This window comes from Lacerta agilis, chromosome 10, assembly GCF_009819535.1.
Source record: "Lacerta agilis isolate rLacAgi1 chromosome 10, rLacAgi1.pri, whole genome shotgun sequence".
Lineage (NCBI taxonomy): Eukaryota > Metazoa > Chordata > Lepidosauria > Squamata > Lacertidae > Lacerta > Lacerta agilis.
The window spans coordinates 63,419,500-63,446,858 of NC_046321.1; the positions used below are offsets into that span (position 1 = coordinate 63,419,500).

The window sequence follows — 27,359 nt, forward strand, 5'->3', positions numbered from 1 at the left end:
TCCTATCAACACCACAATTTATTACAGTTTTCTTTAACAGGAAATTAAGCACAACCTTTCCAAATATTTAAGTTGGCAACCTTTCCTACATATGCTAAAACCCTAGAGGCACTGTTGAATTATCAGCCTCATGTTCCTGGATAACAATACAGTGGTACCTCTGGTTACGTACTTAATTCGTTCCGCAGGTCCATTCTTAACCTGAAATTGTTCTTAACCTGAAGCACCACTTTAGCTAATGGGACCTCCCGCTGCTGCTGCGCCGCCGCTGCCCCATTTCTGTTCTCACCCTGAAGCAAAGTTCTTAACCCGAGGTACTATTTCTGGGTTAGTGGAGTATGTAACCTGAAGCGTCTGTAACCCGAGGTACCACTGTAATATTTAACAATGCCTTTACTCACTAATTGAATCAGTATGCAGATCAGAAAGTATGTACTTAATAATTTAGCTGTCACATGTATATCTCTCTATATTTACTACATTTACAATAAAACACAAACATTGTCAAAACAATAACACAGTTTGTCAAAGAGAGGTAAAAAGACTCCACAGAAGATCTGAAATGCACAGGCAAGAGGGTTTTCAAACAAACAAACAAACAACAACAACAACAACAACAACAACAACAACAACAACAAAGTTAAGATCAGACCTAAAACCATCTAGTGCAGTATATTATTTTCAAGGAGCAGCCAACCATGCCTTCTGGAAGCTCACAAGCTGAGAAGGTTGGATTCCCGCCCCCGCCCCCCAGTTTGTCTCAAGTACATTCTGTCTTTCACCTTATCTGTGAATATCCTAACTGTTTCAATTCTGCTACATCAAATGAAATGAAAGTTATGCAACCTAGACTATCCCTGGTTTAGCTTCCCCTTCTTATATAGAACTGTGTTGCTCAACAATAGCATTTTTTCAGAATGAATTTTAAATGCACAAACCTAACCCCTTCCCCGACTTTAATTTCCCAGAAAGCTTTCAAAAGAAAGATGGGAACATAACCAACCCAAAATGGGATGGCATAAAATTACTGAACAGCATCCTTAGTTTTCTAAGAGCCAACTGAGAGGAAACACCATTTTAAAACACAGACGCAACATTTAACGAAACATTACCCCTAATTGCAAAGCAGAAACTGAGCTCCTGGAGAAGACTCATCTGTACAGATTTTAAGTCTGGCTGCTTTAAAATGACAATCATTCGCAACATGAAGAGTATTTTGTGTAGGCTGTTCCGCTTTTCTTGTTTGTCTTCATAAGCAGATGCAAAGGAAGTGCTCTAGTAACCAGGAAGGAAGCTTTAACCCACTTGGTTATAAAGAGGATTGTATGTGTGTTTATGTGTGTGTATTGCTTTTCCTGTTAGAGCAGTCAAATACATGCTTACCGTAATAGCAACCTTAAAAAGAGGAACAGGTTTTTTGACGCATACGTGTTGTGGAGACATATGCTACAAGTTGCCAGAAGAATAAATAGGAAATGAATTAATTCAGCATAAAGGAAAACAGCAGACTATGAATCACATTTGGTAATAAACTATTCTAAGTTTAGTGGATCACCAACTGCACTATGCCTCCTTGGGAGGCACAGAACACTTGGAGTGGATTCTGTGAAGTTCCAGGGAGGGATCCGACTGAGGCAGGTGCAGCCACCTCCCAACAGCCACCAAGATTTAGCTGGGTTAAATGCCCCCTGACAGAGTCTCCTCCCTGATACATGTTGGATCTATAGCTCTGTCTCATCCCAATACATTTTGCAAAATGCATCTGCTTTGTACTAATGGCACTTCCCTATGTGTGATTTAGGAGGGATCAGAGATGCTCTGTCCTACTCTTTTTCTAATGCCGATGTTGGATTCATGAGCCCACCCATAGATCCTTGCACACAGCTGCAGGCTGAATGCACACAACATGCTTATGTGTAGAACAAATTATTGCTACTGGGTTGGGGAAGCTAGATGTTAAATAAAGCTTAGAAGGGTAGGACCAAGCTCAAAAAGTCTGAGAAACACTGGCCTGCTAGTAACTTGTTAATAATAACAACCGATACCTCAGTTTACAAACTTAATCTGTTCCGGAAGTCCATTCTTAAACCAAAACCATTCTTAAACTGAGGCGCGCTTTCCCGCCGCCGGTGCCCTTTCACCGTTCGGATTCCATTTTTAGACCGAGGTAAAGTTCTCAAACCTATTTCCGGTTTTGCAGAGTTTGTAAACCAAATCGTTCTTAGACCGGACTGTTCTTAAACCGAGGTACCACTGTAATTGGATAAACACACCCCTTGCTGTTTAAGTTGTAAAATGGGCTGGTTCAGATCTAACACTAGATGTATTTTTAATCTTCTGTTGGAAGCCACCCAGAGTGGCTGGGGAGACCCAGCCAGATGGGCATTATTATTATTATTATTATTATACTAAATCAAAGCTGAGCATCACATTGATGAGCCTCAGCAAGCCCAACTGAAGTAAATGCTCCTATTCCACACGGCTACTTATGCGCAAGCCAGGAATCCTGGTTTAAAACAAGCAATGGTTAGTTGCTAAACAAGCCTGCTTGATTACCCATACCTTATGGTATGAAGCTGGCTTGGCTAGCAACTACTGTAACCATTGTTTGTGGCTAACCAGGACTCACTATACTGTACCGAGATTATTTGAAACTAAAAGCAAGCATGGCTCAAGGAGGGAGATGCATGCAAGCCACTAGGGCTACATACAAGCCATACATTTAAAGTACATTTCCCCCACCCACTTCCCAAAAAGAAATGTGCTTTAAATGTATGGTGCATTTGCAGCCTAAGTCATCCAAATAGTGTGGATGGATTAGTGTTATATGAACCAGTATTTCCTCTTTTAAGCAAGCAATCTAAGGAAGTCAGCTTAAATGGAGGACCCAGGCTTGTTTTTGATATATGATATTAGTAACAGAAGCGATGCAGAGCACCAAGATCATTGGAATGGAGCAAGCGACTCTACAGACTACTGCTCTAGGAAATAAAAATGGAGGGAAGGTTTTGGGGCCTGCAAGAATATATGGTACACACCATCAATTGAGGAGATCTGCAGTCTTTTAATAAAACTATTACAGGTTCCAGACATGTGCTTTTTTATTGATGGGTACTCTAGACCAAGACAGCTATTCACCCACAATGGCATGTGTTGGCTTTTTGGTTATTGCCACCCAAATCTGAGTGCCCCCCCAAAAAAAATCTTGCAGAGGGCCCACTCACAAGAAGATATTTTGCTGTGCCCAAATACTGTACTGCCTGTCCTGAACTATGTAATTTGCTAATATCACTGAAACATTATATTTTCCTAGAAGAAAAAGTGCTTGCTGTTAAGATGAACCAAGTCACCTCTAATGATTTTGTCAATTTGTACCTAATTCTGTCAGAGTCAAGAATGAGCTTTGAAGCTAACAAGCTAACAAAGGAAACAATCTTTGTGGTAGAAACAATTTGCCATATTCACAGAAAGTGTTTTTGTGACATAAAGACCTGCAAGGGCAACTCTGTAAGGGAACAAAGCAAAGCAAAACAAAAGGCAATGTGCAGTCACAGCAGCGAACTCATTTGGATCCAGCCCACTTAGCAGGCACCTGATAGCAAGGGATTTCAGCCGTGTTTTCTACCTTATAAGAGGCGGGGCAAGCAGCAACATCAATAATTTAAAGCCACTCGACATCTTCCACTTCTCGCTGAGCACGAACTCTGGCTGTGCCTTGAAGGAGGCAAGCATTTGGTGGAAAAGAAAATGAGTAGGTGATGATTCGTTTAAAGGCTGTAACTAAAATGTTTTAAGAAGTCTGAAAGCTGGTCATTATTCACTTGGCTGTGAATGCTAAGTATCTCTTGCAATTGACAGGAATACAGAGAGATCCCATGCTCAGCTACTAAGGCAGAACATCCAGCTTCATCATATGAGTGATGCAATTCTTATCTAACCTGAGATGCTACTCTCATCACTGGTTAGCAGGTCCACACTATGCATCTGAAGCATATTCAATGCACCAAAAGGCCTGCTGGATCTCACAAAAGCTGGAGGCTAGTGCTTTTCATCCTTGCAACCACCACACTGCTGCACCAAGACCAAGGAATCCTCACTGTCATAGCAATGCTTGTTTTCATCGTAAGGTGAGACAAGCCACTGACAAATCAATCAAGATGCTCCATTGACAAGGGAACCTATAAACCCACACATATTGTTTCCAGCATTACCACACAGGGCCCAACAATCTGGCAGTTAAGCTGCTTTGGCTTTCAACCTGTTCATGCAATATTTGAATTGTTAAGATAATAGAACAGCGTGTAATAAAGAGAAGAGCCTTACTCATGGTTATGTTCATATGAAACATTTGACAGTTTCACATGTGCCTGGAACAATAAGCCAGGGAATGGATGGGCTTGCAACAAGCACATGGAACAAATTATTTATGTCAATATCCATCTCCCAAAAGCACTGTACAGTAACTGGAGAGACCTGGTAAAATAACTGCACCCAATAAAAAGCTAGATCTATTCATCATAAGAAGCTACTCCTCTCCTGCACTTCCAATTCACATGGCATTTCCTTTATCAATTTCGATTTGCTTCGATTTGCTTTTTTGGTGACCCAAATCAACAGAGAAAAACAAGGCCTTCAGGGAGTCCTTGCTCTAACTCAGAACACCTTGCTAAAACCACAATTTGACTTAGGCAAGAAAAAGTACCTGCAAGGCACCTGTTTGAGTTGTGATGGCTTATACAGAGCCACTGAACACCGCTAGTAAACATGCTTTTTGCAAAGCCACATTTCTCTTTTGTGCCTCTAATGTGCTGTGAAAAACATTAATGAAGTTAGTATTGAACACTGGTAAGTGTGACAGACTGACCAAGGAGGAAAGTGGTCTTCATTTGTATAAATGAATGTTACAACACCCAAATAACTTTGAATATGTTACTGCTCATTTGAATTTTTTTATTACTAATATATACTTCCAAAAAACACAGCACCTGACATCTCCTAAACCCCAAGCAGGAGGAGAGTTGTGTTTCAAAAACGCATTCGCCCATGCCCTAATGTATGTCATCTCTAGCCATGCAAATACTCATACCTCTCTCAACAGTCACTTAGATAGAGCTTTTGCTTGTGTAAAGACATTTCCAGGAACAGGAGCGTAAACCGGAGCCTAAAATAATGGGGTAGAGTTCGAGACTACAAAAAGCCTTAGAAACACATGGCAAGAGTCTGAAACACTTTGTGCCCTTTACATTTGTAATATGTAACTTCAACACAAAAACACGGAACTACTCTCACAATCTATTTCTTACTCTCTTTGAGACTAGGGATAGCAGTGAAAAATTTGTGTGTTGGGGGGGTCTTAATCAGAAAAATGTTTTATTTACATCTACCAAAACCTCCGTGTATGTGCGTGCCTTTTTGACACAACACTTTCCAACTACATTATTAATTTTTAGAACATCCATCTTTATTATTATTATTTCCCCTCGAATTTCCTATTACAGTAGCAGCGCACCGGAATGAAACTAATTTTTAACACGAGACCAGCGAGAGGCAGAGGCCCAACCGATCATTCAACTTTTTACCAAAGTTTTCTCACTGCTACGAGACGGAGAGACCCAACCACCCCAAAGTTAGGCAAGGAGTTTTGCCTGCCACTTTTCCTCCTCCTCCAGGTGAGGAGCTGGATCAGCGGCAGGTACGACTTTCTGGAGGAGGAGGAGGAGGAAGTCGCCGCCAGAGAGCAGGGCGACGAACACACACGCGTCCACGCGTCCACACATGCACGCTGCCCTCCTCCTCCTCCTCCCGTGTTCCTCGCTCTACTTACTGAGGGGAGAGCGAGCCCGCCTGCCTTCCGCCGCACACAGGTTGCCTGCCTGCCTGAGCCCCGCAGCGAGGGCTGTGCTTGTTTACATGGCCGGCGGCCGGCTCGGTTTCCCCCGCGTCCTCTCGTTGCCGCGGCAGGGCCCTTCCCAGAAACGCCTCTCGAGGAGCCTCGACTTCCTTCAGGCCAGAGGGCGGGAGCTGCCCAGCACCTGCCAAGGCGGCGGCGTTGGGCGACGGCGGTCTCTCTCTCGCCCCCTTCCTCCCGAAAGGCGAAAGGCAGCGCGGCCTAGGAAAGGCGGGAAGTTCCCGCCGCGGAGGGTAGGCCCGAGCCAGCGCCGAGCTGCTCGTTCTGAGGGGAAAGGATCCGCCAGAAGGGAGGCCGCCGCAGGGCCCGGCTTGGGCAGCAAGCGGCCGGCTTTCACCGGCCGGAGGCGAAGGCGCGGAGAGGCCGCCAAGGGCCACGGACATAGGGCCCCGTCAAATTCTACAGGAGTTTTCTTCCTCACCGGCCCTCAACTGTCTGAATTCCCTGTTTTACTATGTATCCAGGCATGGGGCGAAAAGCCAAGTTTGGCCTAGTGAAAAGTCCAGTGCAGAGTAAGGGCCTCCAGTCCGAGGCCCAAACGAGGCTGCTGAAGAAGCGAGCTAAATAAAAATGCGAACAGGTTGGAGAGCGAGGAATGGATCCTCTCTTAAACAGAGGTTAAAACGCAAAACGTTAGAAAGGGAAGGAATATGTGCACAAGTGAATAAAGTTGTGTGAGACCTAAGTAAAAATAAGAAGTGTAAAAACAAACTGAATACAGTATTCCGACTTTTCCCTAGGAAGACACAGCATCCTTTCTTAGGGAAGGTCCTCACAATTGCATATTTATCTTGTCCACCCAATAGATAAGCTGGAAACACATAAGTTGGCCTATTCACCAGCAGTTATGCTTCTAAACTATCCAATTGTCTTAAGTTCTCCGGGTGGTTTACAATAAAGGGTTAAAAAACCCCAAAGAAACAAAGAGGCAAAAACAATGCAGGTTTCAAGTTAGTGGTCTCTGCACTGCAGCCTGGAGGTGCACTTCCTTTGCCTCTTGAAACAGGGATGCAAACAAAATAATAATTAAAGCTTATATGCCACCTTTTCAGCAGCCTGACCTTGTGCAGGTTTAAACAGCCCTGAGTGCTCACTGGAAGGACAGATCCTGAAGCTGAGGCCCCAATACTTTGGCCACCTCTTGAGAAGAGAAGACTTCCTGGAAAAGACCCTGATGTTGGGAAAGATTGAGGGCACAAGGAGAAGGACGACAGAGGATGAGATGGTTGGACAGTGTTCTCGAAGCTACTAACATGAGTCTGACCAAACTGCGGGAGGCAGTGGAAGACAGGAGTACCTGGCATGCTCTGGTCCATGGGGTCATGAAGAGTCGGACACGACTAAACAACAACAAGCTTTTCTCCATTCCATGTAACAACTTCCAGTCTAACCCGACTGACCTGGGTGTAAAACCCCTTTGAATTCAGTATGGTAGCTGGGTATTCAGCCCAACCCACTGCATGGTTACTCAGAAATAAGTTGTTGTTGTTGTTGTTGTTGTTGTTGTTGTTGTTTTGTTGTTTTGTTTTTGTTTTGTCAAACTCAACTTTTATTTGAAACTCAAGGAAGTAAACAAAATGACGGGAGAAGTAAGATAAACAAGGGGAGGAGGAAGAAGGGGGGAGCCCCCTTCCCTTAGTACTGCTCTGGTTCAGACATAGGAAGGGTGTAGAAGCCATTTTCTATGCTGTTTTCAACATGCCATTTGGTTGGACATTTTTCAAAATGAAAGAGAACAAAGGATTCTATTATCAAGATGGATTAGGCTCCTGAGAAACACCTAAATAGGGAGCTCCATGCCTCATTTTTTCTTGCCTTTGGTGTTCTTGCACCTGGCTTTGCTGTCTGTGGGACATTTGATGCCCTTAGGAGGTTCCATGCCTCCGGGCGCTATCACTTGGGTTTCCTTGAGATCTCTTGCTTCCTCGCTTCTAAACTCTGTCATATCTCAAAAAAGGCACTGTGGCCAACTACACGACCACTAATACTTTTGTTTTCTGCTTCCTGGTTGCAATTTTAAAACTTGTATTTGTGCTGTGGTTTGTTTCCCTATGACTCCAGGGTCTATGGTTTGCTGTAATTTTATGTCATATATTCCATATTTTATGTTTTTATGGGCTTATAGCCGCAATAAATTTGAATTTGAATTTCCTCGCTTCATGCCTCTAGGGGGCTCCATTTCCTTCTTTTCCATCTCTCTGGGCTCCACGCTTTGATTTTTCTTGCCTCTGGGCTTTTTGCACTTGGGTTCCCTGCTTCTCTGGGGTTCGATGCCCTGAGGAGGCGCCATGCCTCTAGGTACTATCCCTGGAGGTTCCTTGCCTCAAGATCCCATGCCTCTGCACTGTATACCTCTAGGGGGCTCCATGCCTCTTCCACCTTGGAAATTGATCAAGAGCCCTCGTGGCTCTCCCATCAAATGCATATGTTCTCTCATCAGTCCACCTCTCATTACGCAGGACTCTCCCATCAAATGCATCTGCTGTCTTATCAACCCACCTCTCATTCATGGTCTACGTATGTAATGACCAGGCATCAGGTGCATTTGGGGGTCCTCGTAGCGAGGCCATTTGCCAAAGATCATACCCTCCAATGACTGACCGCCACATAGCTGCCCCAAAAGGAAGATTAGGGAAATTTATGGGAAGACATGGAGAGGATGTTGTGCTAGCTTCCATTGGCTGGAGTTGGTCGGATGTCTGTGGATCTGGCACGGTCACAAGAGAAAGGCTTATACAGCCTAGCAATGTCTTCCAATATGCTAGTGTTCAACCTGCAGGAAACCTTTTTGCACAGTGGAGCATACAATCATGGGAAACCAGCCCCCAGGTGTATCACTTCCAACACCTCACTTAGCAACACACAGGAGAACTGCCCAACACTATTCTGCAAACATTCATCTCCCCAGCCGAAATAAGTTTTTGTTGTGCTGAGCGGGACTTAGCAGTTGCGGATCTTGGGGCCTCAAATTTCAGTGGCACCCTGTGCAATGCCAAAATTTGGCACACACAAACACTGCCTCTTGCCTTCCATTCTACATCATAGTTGCAGGACCCCTTTAGCTAAAATCTCCACTAAATCCACCTCTAGATTTCTAACTAACTGTGCAAGATAATTCATTTTAGGACTGCAACCTTATTTGCAACTAAATCTAAATGATTTCAATGAGACTTCATTCCAATGAAGGCTGCAGTCCTGTCCAAGTGCATACAGTGAGCCCCATTGAACATATACCTCAATATGTATATTTAAATAGTACTGTACAGAAAAACACTGATCCCTCAATATGCTTGTTGAGTCGGTCTATACGTATCTACTCAGTAGGGGCGAGTAAAGTCTTGTGCTGAAAGTGCATTGAAATATCAGAGAGGTGTTGGTTTTTTTTTACATAAGTTTGAAAAAGATTTAACTTAAGATGAAAATGACAGCTGTTGTTCAATGTTCAACCAGTCCATACTTGTGAATATTTGCTAGGTGATTAATTGTTAAGTAACCACAACTGTAATAATGAAACTACTACAGTCAGTTGAACTGCTGCAGGTTAGCAGCCTGCCCCATGGGGCCTTGCAAGGAAAAGGAATCCTGGAGTAATCCCATCCCCCTCAATGACTGTCCAACTGGACAAATCAGTTGTAAGGTCTAAAAGGTCATTAATTCCATCAAGCTTCTGTAAAAAGAGAATGTCTCAATCCCGCAATTTACATGGGAGTTACGTTATGGGAATCACACCTAAAGCCAAAATCGCATATAATCAAAACACATTGGATTCAATGGCGGGTGGGATTGCCAAAAGTCTTTTTCCCGGTTTTTGCCCCCTTTCTTTTTATTTTATTTTTTATTTGCCAAGTGCATGAAGCTGAATGCACCCAAGTTAAATGGGCTTGCAAGTTGTGGGCTTGCTGTGTTTCTTTTTGCTCTTGGTTTTAATGTATATATGGGGAGGGGGCTGTCTGTCTGTTAGTTTATTTGTTGGTTGGTAGGTTGCTTTGGATTGCCCTGGCCAAGATAAAGCAATAAGAAATTGAATTAATAATAACCTCACTGCTAGTACATCCACTGGGAAGCAACTGGTATATTCACTCTCAATCTCTACTAAACTCATCTAATTTGCTTCCGAATTTGGCAGCAAACTTCAGTTTGCTTATCAGCCCACTCTTATCTAATTTACACATGAACAATAAGTATAATGTGAATAATTTAGATTTTAGCAAGTAATATGCATATCTTATTTTAGTATTACAATTACAATGATCAAACTTTAAAAATAGATACAAAGAGATAGCACAATGGAATTTGCAAATAAGTAATTACAAGTGGGTTCTACTATCTCTCTCTCTCTCTCTCTACACACACACACACACACACACACACACACATATATATATATATATATATATATATATATATATATATATATATATATATATATTTTTATATATATCAGTCTTGCCATACATGAAGAAAATTCCTGACACGTCCTGGTTTTCGGATGTAAAAATGGCATTGGGGGAATTTTGCCAAATCAGCAAAATGTTTGGGAAAACTCGGATGTATGGGAATGTGATTGAAAAAGCAGCAGAAACAGCTCTGAAAACTGTTTTTGGGGGGGAGATTTCCCCCAAAAAGCTCAATAATTTTACTTTTTGAAATATGGCAACCCTAATATATCGCAGTGTGGTATGCTTCTGTTCAGAATTCTAGTTAATTCATTACACTGCCCTTCCCATCTATTTTTCCATTCCACACACCCAAAACAGGCTGTCTGAATTCCATAGGCACTTAGCATGCTTAGTTCTAATGGGGGGGGGGACCCTGAAAGATTTTTTTTGGACTTCTGCAAATATCTCCCTCTTGTGTATGGGTGCTGTCATTTTGGCTACGTAAGCCTAAACTGATGAAACAAAGTCTAAATGTCAGAAATAAGAGATGACATAATAACGTACTTGCGTCTCACTCATGGGAGGTGCACATGATGTTCCTAAACAGTATCCGATTCCAAGTAATGACTCTGCCTAGACCTGCACATGTTCACAGAGGAAAATGCTTGAGGTCCCTGCCCCTACATTCAACCCATGAACACAAGGAATAGATCATAACAGTACAATACCGTATTGAGAAAAGTGTTAACTCCTCTGTTATGGTATCTATTATGGTATCTGAAGAAGTGTGCTTGCACATGAAAGCTCATACCAATAACAAACTTAGTTGGTCTCTAAAGTGCTACTGGAAGGAATTTTTTTTTATTTTGTTTCCTCTGTTACCTTTTAAAGCTACAGTTAATTTTAGTGCATATTGTTTTATGATAGAACATATGCCTAAACACAGCAGAGGGAAAATATAGCCAAATCTCCCCATTTTATTATAGTATGAAAACATTCAGCTGTTTTTTTAAATTTTAAAAAACTGCTATTAGTTGTTTTTTTAAATCAATTTATAATCTTACTTAGGTCATAACATGGGAGCAGGCTTCTGGTCAGTTGACACCTCAAGCTCTTCCAAAACTGCAATGGATAACTTCATATTTCTGTTGCCTTTTTATCCAGTATTAAAATTTACTAAAATGATATTCACATGCTTTCTTAGCATTTTAAATAAAAATATATCAGTCAATAGTGCTATCTAAATGCACAGATTAATGAAAGTGAAGGCCTCCAATTTGGTATTCCAAGGAAGCAATTTTAATCAAGATTAGTCATGCACACAGGCAATCAATTTGCTAATATAAACCAAAAGAAATGCAGTCAGGATACAGCTATTTGCCCTGTTTTTCTTTTGTGAGAATAATTGCATGAGTCTTGTGATCATGAGCTTAAATGGGAACAATGAATTGCAAGGAATGTGGCGCTGTGGTTTTCATTCTGGCAAATATTTATCCATCTCAGGCTCTCTCTTTTTAAAATGCATATTTAGCTCCCCAGCTGAAACATCACATTTGATTACATTTGCTGTAATGCAATAGGGTTGCCAATTTTGTTTTTCTAACAAGGCTCTTGACAGGCAGAAATTTCAGCTGAAATTTTTTCCATTAACAGACATCCAAGGCATGCAGTCCTGCCAGGGGAAAAAAAAGTTTTATTAATCCAATGATGTGTAGCAGCAACAATGAAGGCTTGATTTCCATTATTTGTGTGTGTGTTTTTTCTAGCTGGTGCTCCTTACAATGCCAAATATATAAGTAGAGTTCCCCTAATATTATGACTAAAATCCAGAGACCAATCTTAACTTATAAAGAAACTACCGGTATATGGTTTATCCAGGAGTGTCACTTGATTAAAGAAATTATACTGTGCAATTGTGTGCATGTCTATGCAGAAATAAGTACCACTGAGTTAAATGGGGCTTACTCCCAGGTAAGTGTAATCCTATTCACATGTACCTGGGAGTAAGCTCCACTGAACTCAATAAGGTGTACTTCTGAGTAAGATGTGTATAGGACTGAACCATCAGGCTGAAAGCCTAACCATGTTTACTTGGAAGTAAGTGACTTTGAAGTTGTATTTTGTTGGTTGATTACATTTCATACAAGTAAAAGCAATAGTTATGAAGTCAAAAGCCTCATTTTGCTTTTGGGTGGTAGACACATCTGCCTGCCTGAGAGCAAAAATCATAGAAGAGCCATTGCTTTCTTTAGGAAATAAATTTGTAGTTTAAAAAAAAAATCAGTTACCTGATTAATAACTAATGAAACATTGTAGCCCTAGTTTTAATGGGAACATTTGCTCTTCTAAGATAGAACAGTATGAAATATCACAAGTTGAGTGGTTTTTAATATTTTCATTGGCTTCATTTATTCTGATTTCACTATTACTCATCCATGTTAAACCATCCTCTTAAATTGCACTTCTGCTTAATTATCATTTAAAATTGCACTTCTGCCTCTTAAATTTGATATTTTGTGTTCATAAAAGGGGGAAATCTACAATGTTGCCTGAGTAATGTAGAGCTTAACATATTGTTTTGCCCAACCCCAATCTCTGAGCAATGTGAGATTCCCAGGGGTTTCAGGCGTTCACCCAGTATGATGAAGGAGTTCACAGCATCTACACCCCAAAAAGGTCTTATTTCTCCCATAGCCGCAGCCCTGGATTCCAGCAGAAAAGCAAACATTGTGCTCTTCCTCTCTGCCTTTTACAACCTGCCACCCCTTTGCCCCTGGGAGACATCACAGCCAACTCTAAAATTCTGGCTTTGTCTTCTAACTCATTTACTGTCTGGCACAACCCCACTCTCTTTTTGGTTTTCCTAATGATTCATCACCTTCCTTTTGTTTTCCTAATGGCCTGTCAGCCATGGCCATTTCCTGAGCATGGGAGGCTGGGTTTGGGGATTATGAGTCTGGCATCCAGACCCTGAGCCCCAAACCGTGATTAGATTCTAACATCTACCGGACCCAGGAATTTAAGGGGAGTCTGGCAACCATAAACTCATAAAAATATATTGCAAAATATATAGCTGCTGGCTTCTTGTTCTTGTTCTTTTTCTTGTTCTTTTTCACATTCTGTTATGAACAAAGAAAGGCTGGGTCAAAGCTATGCAGAAGGAATATGTTTAGCTTTCATCAGCTCCTACTGAACCTCATTGAACTCTGTCCCTTTGCTATTGGAATATGTGGCATTGGAAGTACAGTCGTACCTTGGCTCCCGAACAATCGAAAACCAGAAGTGAGTGTTCCAGTTTTCAAACGTTCTTTTAGAAGCCAAATGTCTGACAGGGCTTCCGTGGCTTCCGATTGGCGGCAGGGGCTTCTTGCAGCCAATTAGAAGCCGTGCTTTGGAAGTCAAACATTTCGGAAGTCGAACAGACTTCCAATGAATCTGACCCGAACAATGTCTCTGTGTCTCTTCACAGCTGTATCTTGATACAGCATGACCACAATTGCATGCCTCTGGCAGGTTCGTGGTGGCTTTTTTATTTTATTTTTAGATCACCAGAGTTTGGAAGGCTTTTCATTAACTATGAACTGTAAATGTATGTGCAGTTGGCTGCTCTGTCCCATTTGCCTTTGAGAGAAAGCGACTGAAAGCTACAATCCTATACCCACATAGGGTAGAGATTCAATCCAGTTTACAATAAAGGCACTATATAAAATTCACACTTGCAAAAAATGTGTTAGGAGAAATTTGCACTAAAATGGTGAAGACTTTTCGTTCAGATTTTTTAAGAATTAAATTGCTGCATAAATGTGGAGAATGGAATTCAAGATCTTAAAAATTAGAAACAGAAGCAAAATTGGCATTGCTACTTCTGAGTAATGTTTAGGACAAGGATGGGGAAGCTGTGGCTCTCCAGATGTTTCTGGACTACAGTTTCCATCTTCCATGGCCATTGACCATGTTGGCTGGGCCAACAACTTCTCCTTTAGGGTTACACTTCTGGCCACCAAAACAAAATGGGATTTGATAATATCAAGAGTACAGACATTCCTTCGTAATTCATTATTTCAGAGCATTTTCATCAATATTTCTTGAGGGTTTATGGCTGTGAATATACACATTCTTTTGTTTTTATTTTATTTTTTAAATCACACACTGACACCTGCTGGACAGGTAGAAAATAAATTTGTCGTTTCCTCCCTTATCTTTTAAAATAATTTATTTTTTAGGTCTGGCATGTAAATAATGTTTGGGCATGTTACAACATTTGGGAGAGAATATTTAATGGTGCAACTGCCATTAATTTTAATTCCTATCATTTTTTGTCTGATTTAAGGACTGTGTGTGGACGCTACATCAATCCAGACTTTGTAACTATAGGTTGCTTTTTAAAAACTGAAGTTTTAAATAAGTGTGGGATCTCATAGCCCCATATTTATCTCAGTTTAGCTCTCGATTAAGAGAAAGGCAGGTAGCATATCTGCTGAATAAGCCCACTAGGAAAATAGCCTTATCTGTGGCTAAATTCCTCTTCCTGGCGCTCAAGTGTTGGAAGCGCAAAATCGAATGTCTCGATGTGGGTTATCTGTATGAGGTTTACTAGTGCTGTCCTATTTTTAATTGTGTATCCCTCTGATGTTTTTAGTTCTATAATGTTGTATTGAGAAATGTTTTTCTTCTTTCTGACTATCAGTCGAATAAAGGATTTGTATGTATGTATGTAATAAGTGTGGGTTGTATTCAACTTAGTGCCAAAAGAAAGTTAGCACTGAACTTATTCCACCTAGTGGGTCACCCTGCGCAAGTTAAACTTCATTGTAGAGGGTTTGAATTGGTAAAGGATAGGAAAATAAAGGTAATTTAGCAACATTTAGTCGGACAAGCTCCTGCATTATGGTTCTGCCATTGGATCTAGAATTACAGATGAACAGGAGAAGTTCTAGTGGTAAGATTGCTTCTCATTTACAAACTTAAAGGATCGCCTTTTGTACTAAGAGCCTGGTTTAGTAAGACAACCACATGTGATGCAAAAGCTTTCCCATCAATGCAAGATTCCATACTGAAGAGTCATTTATATTACTCCTTAATACTAGATTGTTTGGTGTTGTGCAATCTCCATGGAAGCTGCCACCAATAAAGAGGTGGTAAGATCTTTCGGAACGAACTGCCACATGCTATGAATTAACTGGTTGTTTCACAGCCTCATCAGCACAGAAGAGAAGGAATCTTGCTTTTTCAGGTAGTCTCCAAATTTCCCCCAATCTTGTAGGAATTTTTGGTCACTACTTCCTCTAATTTTATCAGTTAATTTAGCCAGGTCTATATAATTAAATAATTTATCTTGCCAATCCTTAATTGCCAGTACTTCTTTCTTTGTCCAATATTGGGCGATCAACATTCTCGCCGCTGCCGTGGCGTAATGAAAAAGTTTCTCATCTTTATTTATTTCCCCATCCAAAATTCCCAGCAAAAATAATTCCGGCTTTTTCTTTATGTTATATTTCATCATTTTTTTAATTTCTTCTAAAACCTGGCTCCAGAAATTTTGAATCACCCCACAATGCCACCACATGTGTAAGAAGGTCCCCTCTTCCTTTTGACATTTCCAGCAAGAGTTGCTTTTTGTTTTGTACATCTTGTGTATTTTACTTGGAGTCATATACCACCTGTAGAACATCTTAATCATGTTTTCCTTAATCCCCTCCGCTGCTGTAAACTTCATGCTTCTTTCCAAAGTCTTTCCCATTTTTCCAAATCAACTGTCTTACCCAATTCTCTCGCCCACTTAATCATAGTTTCTTTGACCATCTCATCTTTAACCTCCCATTCCAGTAATATATTATACATATTTGATATTAATTTATTTCTGCAATGCCCCACTGTGAAATGCTGGCTCCATTTCTAAGCACTCTGTATTGGGAGCTAAAGTTAGCAAGGAAAATACAAGAAAATAAAATAGAAGGATTACACAAGAGTACCAAAGTAGTAAGGTAAACTAGAAGAGATAGAATGACAACCTGGGATGAAGACAAGTGGAAGCCGTAAGGGAAGGGGAAGTAACAGATAGTAGAAATAGACAAGTATGGACAGAAGTAAGGAAGAAAGAAGTATTACTAAAGGTTAATAGAATTGATTTATATGAAATATGGAATTGGATGTTATGTTTTGCTTTGTATTATTTACAACTGAATATAGGAAGGCATTAATTGAATGCATTTTGTGGTTTTTTAGGAAGAATTTAACATGTAATTTTTTAACATTGTTATTCTTTGGTTATTGTTTGTTTTTTATTCAATGTTCTTTTTTCTTTTGTATAGATGTAATAAAGTAACTAATAATAATAATAATAATAATAATAATAATAAATAAATAAATAAATAAATAAATAAATAAAAATAAAAAAGAGAAGGAATCTTGCAAATATTTTGGAGTTTGAGAGGTGTGAAGATGCTAACAATAAAGTGATTTTAAGCTGGCCTCCCTAATTTCAACCAAAATAGTTTAGTAGCCATTGCGCCAAAGGGCAGACTGCAGATCAGCTGAGATTGATCAGTGTTTCCCAACCATGGGGGCATATAGCCTTCTGCCCCCCCCCCGGATATTCCATGGGGGCCACAGGTGAAAATCACATAAACGGGGGACCACAGCACAAGGCTAGGCAGCCACAGATGGATATGAGAAGTGAAGCGGTGGGTCATTTAAAAAAATAAATCCCGATTGACTGGCTATCCGCTTGGCCAATCACAAATGGGTAAGGAGGCGGCCCAACAGGGCCTAATGCTCCTTTTTGCCACATGTGTTTTCCTGGAGCAGTCCTGGATTGTTTCCAGTGGGAGAGCACAATGGCTGAGGCTCCCATTTTGACCAGTAGAGCCCGCAATCCGAACTTCCCAGGTCAGTTCGTTGGGGTGGCAATGGGTGGGGCTGGGTGAGCTGGAGCTGCTTGTTGCTGCCGCCAGTGCTGGGCCCGGTGGCAGTCTGGGCCTGACTCTGCAAGGTGCAGAGTGCAATCGACCCCAGCGCCTAGCTGAGTGAGGTCTCTGGTGCTGCTGACTTGCATCTAGTAAATAACTACAGTGGTAGCTCTAGATACGCACACCTCTGGTTGCGTATTGTTCAGGATGCAAACGCGGCAAACCTGGAAGTCTTTTTTTATATATTCAGAGAATGATGCATATACTTCTGTTCTGATTTATCATGGCTGGTGTTTGGGCCAACCACTTCTGCATATTCCTTTAGCAGATTCATTAGGGATTGCCTCCTTGCAATTCATCAGCAGGAATGCTATATCATCTGAGAGGAGGTTTATCATATGAGACTGGCTATAATTCCTTTAATTATAAAATTACAGCAAACCTTTTTAGAACTAAAATATCCGCCTGATGAAGTTAAACAACAGATCAACAGAGCCAGACTGATACCCAGAGAGAACTTGCTGCAAGACAGACCCAAAAAAGAAAACAACACAACACCACTAGTAATCACATACAGCTCACAAGTTAAAACAGTACAACGCATCATCAGAGATCTACAACCTCTCCTAGACAACGACAGTTCTCTTTCTCAAGCTCTGGGAGGAAGACCTTTCATCGCCCACAGACAGCCACCCAGTCTTAAACAACTCCTCACCCACAATAATACAACAACAGGACTCAACATGGACACTGGTACCAGAGCCTGCAATAAACCCAGATGCCAACTTTGCTGCCACATACACCCGGACAACACCATTACTGGCCCCAACAACATCAAAGATACCATCTCAGGACTATTTAATTGCTCATCTTCTAACATTGTGTATGCAATCAAATGCCAGCAGTGCCCTTCAGCTCTCTATATTGGACAAACAGGCCAAACCCTACGCCAAAGGATAAATGGACATAAATCTGATATCAGGAATCACAAGACAGAGAAACCTGTAGGAGAACACTTCAATCTCCCAGGACATTCTATACAAGATCTCAAAGTAGCGGTCTTAATACAAAGGAATTTCAGAAATAGACTGGAAAGAGAAGTTGCTGAATTGCAACTCATTACCAAACTCAAAACCAGGGAGAGACCTGGCCTGAACAAAGACATTGGATTCTTATCTCATTATACATGTCAAAGCTATCTTTAGCCATCTCGCCCCTTGCTTTTTCCTTTAGGACTAATTGCAGTCGTTAACAATCATCAACAGGTTTTCCACACCCATCAGCCATCACCCATTCCCACCACCCTTCTGAGTAATACCCCTCCTCACTCTCTCACTATATACCGTATAAGGGTCTGGTGACTTCTATTTCAGTGTATCTGAAGAAGTGTGCATGCACACGAAAGCTCATACCAAGAATAAACTTAGTTGGTCTCTAAGGTGCTACTGGAAGGATTTTTTTATTTTTTATTTTGTTTTAATTATAAAGTAGGTTTAGATGGCATTATCTAGAAGTTTTATTGAGATGGTTAGTAGAGTTGCCAAAATGTACTGCCTCTGAGTCGAGCACCTTAACAGGAGCTCAGTCTGTAGATCATACCTAGAAGATACCTGTGCTGTGAATAAATGTCACCTGCTGGGTTTTGCAGATCAAGATGCTTTTAAATATATTGTTATTTAAGGAAGTGATGCTTCTAATCAGTATCCTGCAATTCCTATGGAAAGGTGTAAGAGGAAGTTTCAAGGTGAGTCCGATACTATCAGTGTGAGTCAATTCAAGGTGAGTAATTCAGGAAGTATTGGGAGGACAGCAAACAAGGAAGCAGAAGGGCAAGAATTTGGAAGGAATAACTACCTCATGTACATAAGACAGAGTAGCTGAAAGCAATAATATCAGAGACTGCAATCGTCAGCATACCGTAGTTATCTGGAAGAATATTACACTGAAATCAGCATAATTTGCTTCTAGGTAATCCTGGTTTAGGATTAGTGCTAGAATCTGTGCCCCCCCCCCCAAAAAAACATTGATTTGAATGGGCTCAGTATTTGCTAATTTTCTGGAAAAGTCCATCTGTTTTCTGAGGCTGCATCCACACTAGTGCTTTCATGCGTACCTGGGTCACTGTTTCTGTGGGATGTGATACATAAGTAGCAGTCAAGTACAACATTCCTTGTCTTCCTAGAGTGGACATGCGAGGGAATGTTTGGTCCAGCCAGTCAAAAATTTCCTGTTTCCTCCTGGCTGGGACATACTTCCTTTGCATGTGACTGGGGGGGGGCGTGACCTTACCTGTCCAGGTAAGAAAAGGACAGGGCACTCAGCACTCTCTCTCTCTCCCATCTTTCTTTCATCGTGTGAACTGCAGTGACTGCTAGCTTGCAGTCCCTGCGATTATTTCCCCATATGGGATAGATCTACATGCATACTACATATTACTTGTAACTAAGTCTGCCTTAAGGGATCCAACTGTGAACTGATGATGTGAGTAAAGTCTTTAAATAAGATTGTCGTGTGTTTATTCTTTTAAGAGGGATATAAGGGAACTTACCAGGAACTTAATAGTGAGAACTTACACAAGCCTGCAACCATCTATCCACTGTGCGTTTAAAAGGGGAATGTAAAACTCTGCTAAGTAAAATAACTTGCTAGCGCAAGAAAGGAAGGATATTAATAAACAATATATCCTCTCCTGCCTCCCTGAACATTCCCCCAGTTTCTATGTGTGCATTTGTGCATCTTCACCAACACACAAGTGCTTTCAGTTCTATGCCTCCCAAATCTCAGTGTTTCCTATCCACTTTGGTGAATGGCACGTGATGGGACATATTCACGCTGTGGGTTGTTCTCCACTGACTTAGTCCTTTCCTATCCACCATAAGTTCCTAAAACCCGAGGAACATTATAGACATGCACATGGGCAATTGTTTACCTGTGTCTGAACACCTGTGATTTTTTTTAATAAATACAAGTTATTTTAAATACCATGTTTGCACAAAAAGGATTTGCAGTCACTCCCATGAAAGACGGGTATTTATTTTCCTTCACTTTCTGGCCTCCTGTACCTGCAAGAATGAATTTTGTTTTTAATGCAGCTGTTTTGTGCTAGAGGCCTTTGGCACAAAATAGCTATTTAAAAAAATTAAATACTGCAAATGTGCCTTCAGCAACAGTCACTTGTAAAGGGAAGGCTGCATCATTTCCTTTGCATGAAATGGAAGTTTGGGGTGGGGTATGCCAATGGATGGCACCCAACAAAATGTTACAGCACAAGTTAAAAAAACACCCACATAATTCACTTCAGTATGTCCACAGTCAAGCAACATACACATTTATATTGGGCTTTCTTGTTGGATTATCCATGGATCAGGAATATCCAAATTTAGCAGGGAGAAAGTATGGACTGCCATTCTGAGGAAGATGTGTGGATGCCACAAAAATATAAAAAACAGAAGAGGTTTCAAATGCACATTAAACTTCAATGTGGCTGAGCCCTGAGGATTCCCTCTTAGCTCACAACATTGCCACATGAACACTGATTCTGCAGACCAGTTGAATTATCATATTTCTGGGTGAGTTTACTCTTTCCTGCAACATTGCATAGTACCAACCACGATAAAGAGCTCATTGGGGTGGGGTGGGGATAAACGCCACATAAAACTTCTGCAAGAAGCAAATTTAAATTGGGAGATCTTATGGATCAAATAGAGAAGATAGAGAAGGCTTCACCTTCAGGTGGTTTGATCATATAGTTCATTGCAATGAGCAAGAGTTTATTGGAGTATGCAGCTGTCTGAGACTGAATCATGCCTGCCCATGTATCTACAAAGCAGCTGGCTTTTTATTGTTCATGTAATTTCACAGCAATTAATGTGAATGTTATTAAGAATAAGGAATCAACATTAAAGAATTCCTGTGCATGTGCTTTGAGCATCTGGTCTGCTGAACTGCGTATGCTCGGTATAAAAGCATAAGAAAAGCTTGATGGATGAGGCCAGTGGCCGACCTAGACCAGCATCCGGCTCTCACGGGGGCCAACTAGATACCTATAAGAAGCCCACAAGCAGCACCTGAGATGAAGAGCACTCTTCCCTCCTGGAGTTTCTAGCAAGTGGCACAGGCAGCCCCGTTTACGCACTTTCAGTATGTGTGCAACCATGTATACGTGCTGAACCCGAAAGTGACCCAGAAACGTCATAAAGACATCACTGAAGTGTCACAAAAAGTGTGGAATGGGGCGGGGGGGGAGGCAGATTCCCCCCCTCCCGCCGCCGCCTTATTATACATGTTGTTGCTGTTGCTAAATATGTATTTATTACATTTTATAGCTTGACCTGAGATGAATAGATCATAACTTATATTGCATTTCACAGAATGCTGAGTTATAGAGCACATTGCTGCTGACATTGTAGATACCTAATTTGATGTTGCTGCTTATGATGAAGCTTCCTCTCCTAGACAGTTTTATGTATTTATATTTTATTTTGCATTTATATATTTTATGGATAGCAATATGTACATTAAGTTGTCCATACATTATCATATTGCCAATCACCTTTTGACAAAGGATGGTATATAAATTTATTCAATAAATATAATGAAGGATAATTATACACATGGGTGTTACAGATAAAATGTAGATGTTGGAGTCGAGTGGCAATGAAATACAAAAAGTACAATCTGTGACTTAGTACTTAAGTGCATGCAGAATAAGAATTGCACCAATTGCTGATAAAACAATCACCATTGATGAATAAATCAACAAAAGTATTGGCACATGAAACCATTTACTTATTTATTATTACATTTATATCCCACTTGTCCTCTGAGGAGCTCAAAGTAGTGCACATGATTCTCCTGCTCCCCATTTTATCCTCACAACAACCCTGGGAGGTATATTTGGCTGAGAAACTATGTTTGGCCCGAGGTCACCCAGTGAGCTTCATTGCTGAGTGGAGACTTGAACCCCGTTCTCCCAGGTCCTAGTGCAATGCTCTAACTAAGGTACTAAACTGTCTTTCACTTCACAACCAAATGCATAAAATTTAACTTCTTGATAAACTGTAATTCAGCAGTTTCCACATTGGAGTTTATTTCTGAAGTTCCTTTGTTCAAGGATGGCTGTCTTACGGTCAATCACAGAGTGTTCTGGGTCACTACAGGAATTAATTGCTTTGTGAAAATGTTTTAAGCTTTCGCTGAGGTGTGACCCAGTCAGTTATAAAATATTATTTGTATGACTGAGAAAGTTGGTGGGGTTTTTTTTAGTTTGTAAGAACAGGCTTATGGCTTTTAGAGCCTGTAGGAATAGTTTTAATTGTTTTTAGAATTTGTTCCATCTTGTTTGCAATCCCACTCTACACCGTTTTGATGGCCTTGGGCTGTGAATGGGTTTATAAATATCTCAATAGTAAAAAGAAATCATCATTCCATAGGGTTGATAAAATTGATACACACACCAAGTGTTTGTCAGTCATCCCAAAGCCTTTATATTCACTGGAAGGTGGAATATTTGTGAAACCCTTTCATTCCTTAAGCATCTAGGTAGATCCCCAAAGAAGGCAAAAATAAGATACTTCCCTCAGACACAGCAAGGTTTTCCTGTGCAGAACCCACTGGAAATGGGAGTGCAAAACTAAAGCACTCAGATGTTGGGATTCCAGACTAAGTCAGGCTATGTTTATCAAAACAGGATCCTTTTCTGGAATGCCCCAGGCCCAGGATTTAAGATTTAAGAGGTGCAAGAATAAGCACCCAAGTGTAGCTCCAAAAACTTGGGCGGAGTGTCTACCAGCAATACTGAGCACAGGGAAGGAGAATCACAGAGGACTCAAAGGGAAACTTGTTGAGTTCAGGGGGTCCAAGGCAGCTCTGGTCTTTGATTGCGATGATTCATGGTGATCCTGAAATGTGCACAAGACCACCAGGTACACAAAAGAGAAACCACTGTATTGTTCCTGTTGAAGGTGGAGTTTGAAGATGTACTCAAAATCATGGGACTCTTCATAGCCAGCCAATGGGAGATCGTGTTCCTTTGATTAGATTAGGAACTGGAGAATGGGTAAATAATCCCTATTAATTACATTAAGTGGTCACTCCCAAGTGAATAGTGGGTGGGGACCTTTCCTTGTCCATTTCAATAGAGCGTTTCCACAAGGGCACTTTATCCTAGTTTGCAAGATTCTTTACAGACTTGTTGACCTTTCCAGACAAAAAGACAAACTTTTAAGCAAGGTACTCACATGAGCACACAAAATGGTGGTGGAATGGCATTGCCCAGCACCAAGTTTTAACATTAATAAATTTGTTGATTTCTGCAGTGTGTGTGCGTGTGTGTTTGTGTTTTAAAGCATAGAATATTATAGATGTCAGATGATAACCCAAACAGCAGCTTGCTCAGAACCATGAATTGCAAACAGGCAAAGCAGAGTAGTACTGTTCCAGTTTTCCTTTGGGGCTGGTCCTACAGTCTTAACACTGTAAAGCACTTTAAGCCATTGCAGACTGATGGCAGCAGAGGAAGGAACTTGGACCATGATTTTTGACAGCAGCAGATGCTTCCAAAGCCTTTGAGAAAGAGCAGTCTGTCTCCTGGAATTTCAGCAGCAGTGAGTTGTCTCCAACTAAGTTCTCTAACTTAGTTATGCCTATTAATTTCAGTGGGACTGCCCAGAGTATGATACATATTGGGTACAACCCGGTACTATAAAAGTCCACAAGGCCCTGCCTTTATCTTCAGTGCTAGTTCTCTACCCTGGGCAAGGGGACTGTGGAATTTGGGGCTCAGCCCTGGATGTAGACATAACAACATTTATATCCTATCCTTCCGGGATAGGATAGAAGACTCACACAGTTGTGTAATGGTGTGTGCATTCAATAGCAAGTAGGATTTCACATTCAACACACATGAAGTAGACAAGAGGAATGGGCAAAGGGATGACTACAGCTCATGGGTGGAAGAAACCTCTCTGGAACAATATCTCACCCACCTTTTCTCTGCCTTTGACTACAATGAGAAAACACATGTCTGCTAAGATTTTCCCTTCTGCACAAGTAATTAAAGGCATATACACACAACTCCCCCTTGTTATATAATTCAGCAGTTCCAAATGCTCACACACCAAGCTAACAATGTAATCTCATGATATTTTCAGCAAGGACCAATGTTCATCATTACACGCTTGCATGTCTGAGGATGACCACATACTACTGAAAAATCCACTTTTTTTCTCTTCTGAAACATCCTCCCTGATAAAGAACTGAATGACCCAGCTCTGCATGGGAACAGTGACCCAGTACTGACAACCATATTACCATGTGGTCGGGCTTCTGACCATATAGTTGTTTGATCAACTAGATTAATACGTACAACATCCAATATTTTGTCTGCCACAAATGTGTGGTAAAAATTGGGAGCTTTAACAAGTATTGGCACATTCCCAGGTGACTTAATGGCCATTTGCCTTAGTAACCCATGTCTGATTATGTTGAGTGAGGGAGGTATTTGCCCAAACTAGAGTCTTACAACCACAGCTGTCCAAGGAACAGATTATCTTTTCTTTGTTTTTTCTTTCCATGGTTTTCAGATATCAAGCAGCAATACTACTTGTCTGCTCAGAAGTAAGCCCCATTGGACTTACTCCCAAGTAGGTATGCATAGAGCTGTAGCTTTACTCATTGAACATAATGAGATATTAGGTTGTAGCCAACTAAGTTTTACTCAGAGTAGACTCATAGAGATTAATGGACCCAATTAGTCATGTCCATTAATTTCAATGTGTCTGTTCCGAGTACCATTAACACTGATACTCAGAAGTAAATCCTATTGAATTCAATAGGACTTACCCCAGGTAAAGATTTAATCCTTAGTTCTGAGTAAACATCCACAGGTCATGCTGTCTATTTTTTGTTCCAAACCTTATTTTGAAAGCTACAGTAAAAGCTAGAGAAAGCTGGGAGTTCCAGAAAAACATCTACTTCTGCTTCATTGACTTCACAAAAGCATTTGACTGTGTCGACCACAGCAAACTATGGCAAGTTCTTAAAGAAATGGGAGTGCCTGATCACCTCATCTGGAGGCAGTGAGAGATTTTACTTTCTTGGGTTCCATAATCACTGCAGATGGTGACAGCAGTCACAAAATTAAAAGACGCCTGCTTCTTGGGAGAAAAGCAATGACAAACCTAGACTGCATCTTAAAAAGCAGAGACATCACCTTGCCGACAAAGGTCCGTATAGTTAAAGCTATGGTTTTCCCAGTAGTGATGTATGGAAGTGAGAGCTGGACCATAAAGAAGACTGATCGCCAAAGAATTGATGCTTTTGAATTATGGTGCTGGAGGAGACTCTTGAGAGTCCCATGGACTGCAAGAAGATCAAACCTATCCATTCTGAAGGAAATCAGCCCTGAGTGCTCACTGGGAGGACAGATCCTGAAGCTGAGGCCCCAATACTTTGGGCACCTCATGAGAAGGGAAGACTCCCTGGAAAAAGACCCTGATGTTGGGAAAGATGGCGGGCACAAGGAGAAGGGGAACGACAGAGGATGAGATGGTTGGACAGTGTTCTTGAAGCTACCAACATGAGTCTGACCAAACTGCGGGAGGCAGTGGAAGACAGGAGTGCCTGGCGTGCTCTGGTCCATGGGGTCACAAAGAGTCGGACACGACTAAATGACTAAACAACAACAAAGTTTTAAATCTAGTCTGGTTCAAGTTTACTTATTTTTAATGGGAAACTGTTACCATAGCTGTAACATTACAGTTCTGAATAGAATATGAGAATGTGTGCATTATATATATTTACAGTTGCCATTGAAATTATTCAACTCCCATTGCAAATTGAGTTTATTATCAAAATTTGCAGACTTTCAGCTGTTTGCAATGAGCAAATCAAGCAAAAGCAATTCAAATAGCTCAACACAATGGATGCTTCAAGTGGTCCCCCCAAATTCAGCTGAAAATGGAACTTATATTGCCTTCTCCAGTCTCACAATTATTCAACCCCTTGAATAGAATATCTCACAGCAACACAAATACAACAGGTGTTGCCTCAACACTGAAGCAACTAATCAAGGGCTTCTTTAGATGTGCTTCAGCTGCAACAAATGAAATATCTGAGCTGGACATATCCAGGATTCAGGTGTCAGAAGAAGGGAAAATCTGGTCACATGGAGCGTAGATTTTGCCGAATTCCCTTAAAAATAGGCTCAGTTTCTTTTGAGATTTTGCAAAAGAAGTTCAACAACTTTGGCAAAACTAAAACTCATAAAAGCTCAACAACTTTTGTGTCCAGAGGTTTGAGGAGTGTCAAATTTGACTGCATGTCAGAAATAGGGCTAAGCAGTGTTAGAAACAGAGCTATGAAAGCTGGGAACTAAGTGGCACCTTAAACATAGGTTATGGGCACATAATGTCTAGGTGCGCTTGTTTATAACAAGCATACAGTGCTGAAAATGAACTGCAGCTAAAATCTTATGTTCATTTTTCACATGGTCTAGTCCTCATCTGAAGACTGCAAAAAACAAAGCCATGTTTCCCCCACCCGTCCCCCTAATATTATTAAGAAAGAGGGTCTCTTCTCCAGTCTTCAGAGGAGCTGGAAGTGGGGAGGCAGGAAAAGGCCCTCCTTTCCTTCCACTCTGCAATTTTAATCTGAAATCTTAGGTGCAGAACTGCTCTCAGAGCTCAGAAACTGCTCGCGCTAATGAAATTCCCTGTCGCAAAATGTGCCTAGAACAATGGGCGTTTCGAACACTGGTCAAGAGAATGGTCCAAGCAGAGATCATCACCCTTCACAAAAAAGGAGCAGGATACAAGAAGATAGCAAAGGCACAGGATGTTCCTAGAGACACTGCTGGGAGCATAGTTCGCAAGTTCAAAGTTAAAGGAACAGTGGTTACACTACTTGGATAGGGCAGAAAAAGGGAGCTATCTATGGAAGCAACCAGATTTCTGAGAAGGCAGGCTGGGAAAAGCCCTCGAGTGACTGCAAATGAGACTTGGAGGCAGCAGGCACTGAGGTTTCAGTGAACACAGCAAGCCACAGACTAAACACGTATGCCTCCCATGCCAGAACTCCAAGACGTACACCACTACTGACCCCAAAGCACAACAAAGTAAGTTCTAACATGCGCAAAATCATATGAATAAGCCACAGAAGTTTTGG

General features: G+C 41.1%; 1 protein-coding gene across 2 annotated transcripts in view; it reads right to left on the minus strand.

Moving 5' to 3' along the window:
- The window catches only part of PIK3CG (phosphatidylinositol-4,5-bisphosphate 3-kinase catalytic subunit gamma), a 28,023-nt gene extending 21,977 nt beyond the window's left edge, over window positions 1-6,046 (minus strand). The window contains exon 1 of one of the 2 annotated variants that reach the window (XM_033161581.1): window positions 5,825-6,046. The gene's annotated coding sequence lies outside the window, so the exon portion shown is untranslated. Of the gene's footprint in view, window positions 1-1,112; window positions 1,291-5,824 lie in introns of those variants that run through there. The other variant, XM_033161582.1, reaches the window with a different exon arrangement.
- Between the last annotated feature and the right edge of the window lie 21,313 nt (window positions 6,047-27,359).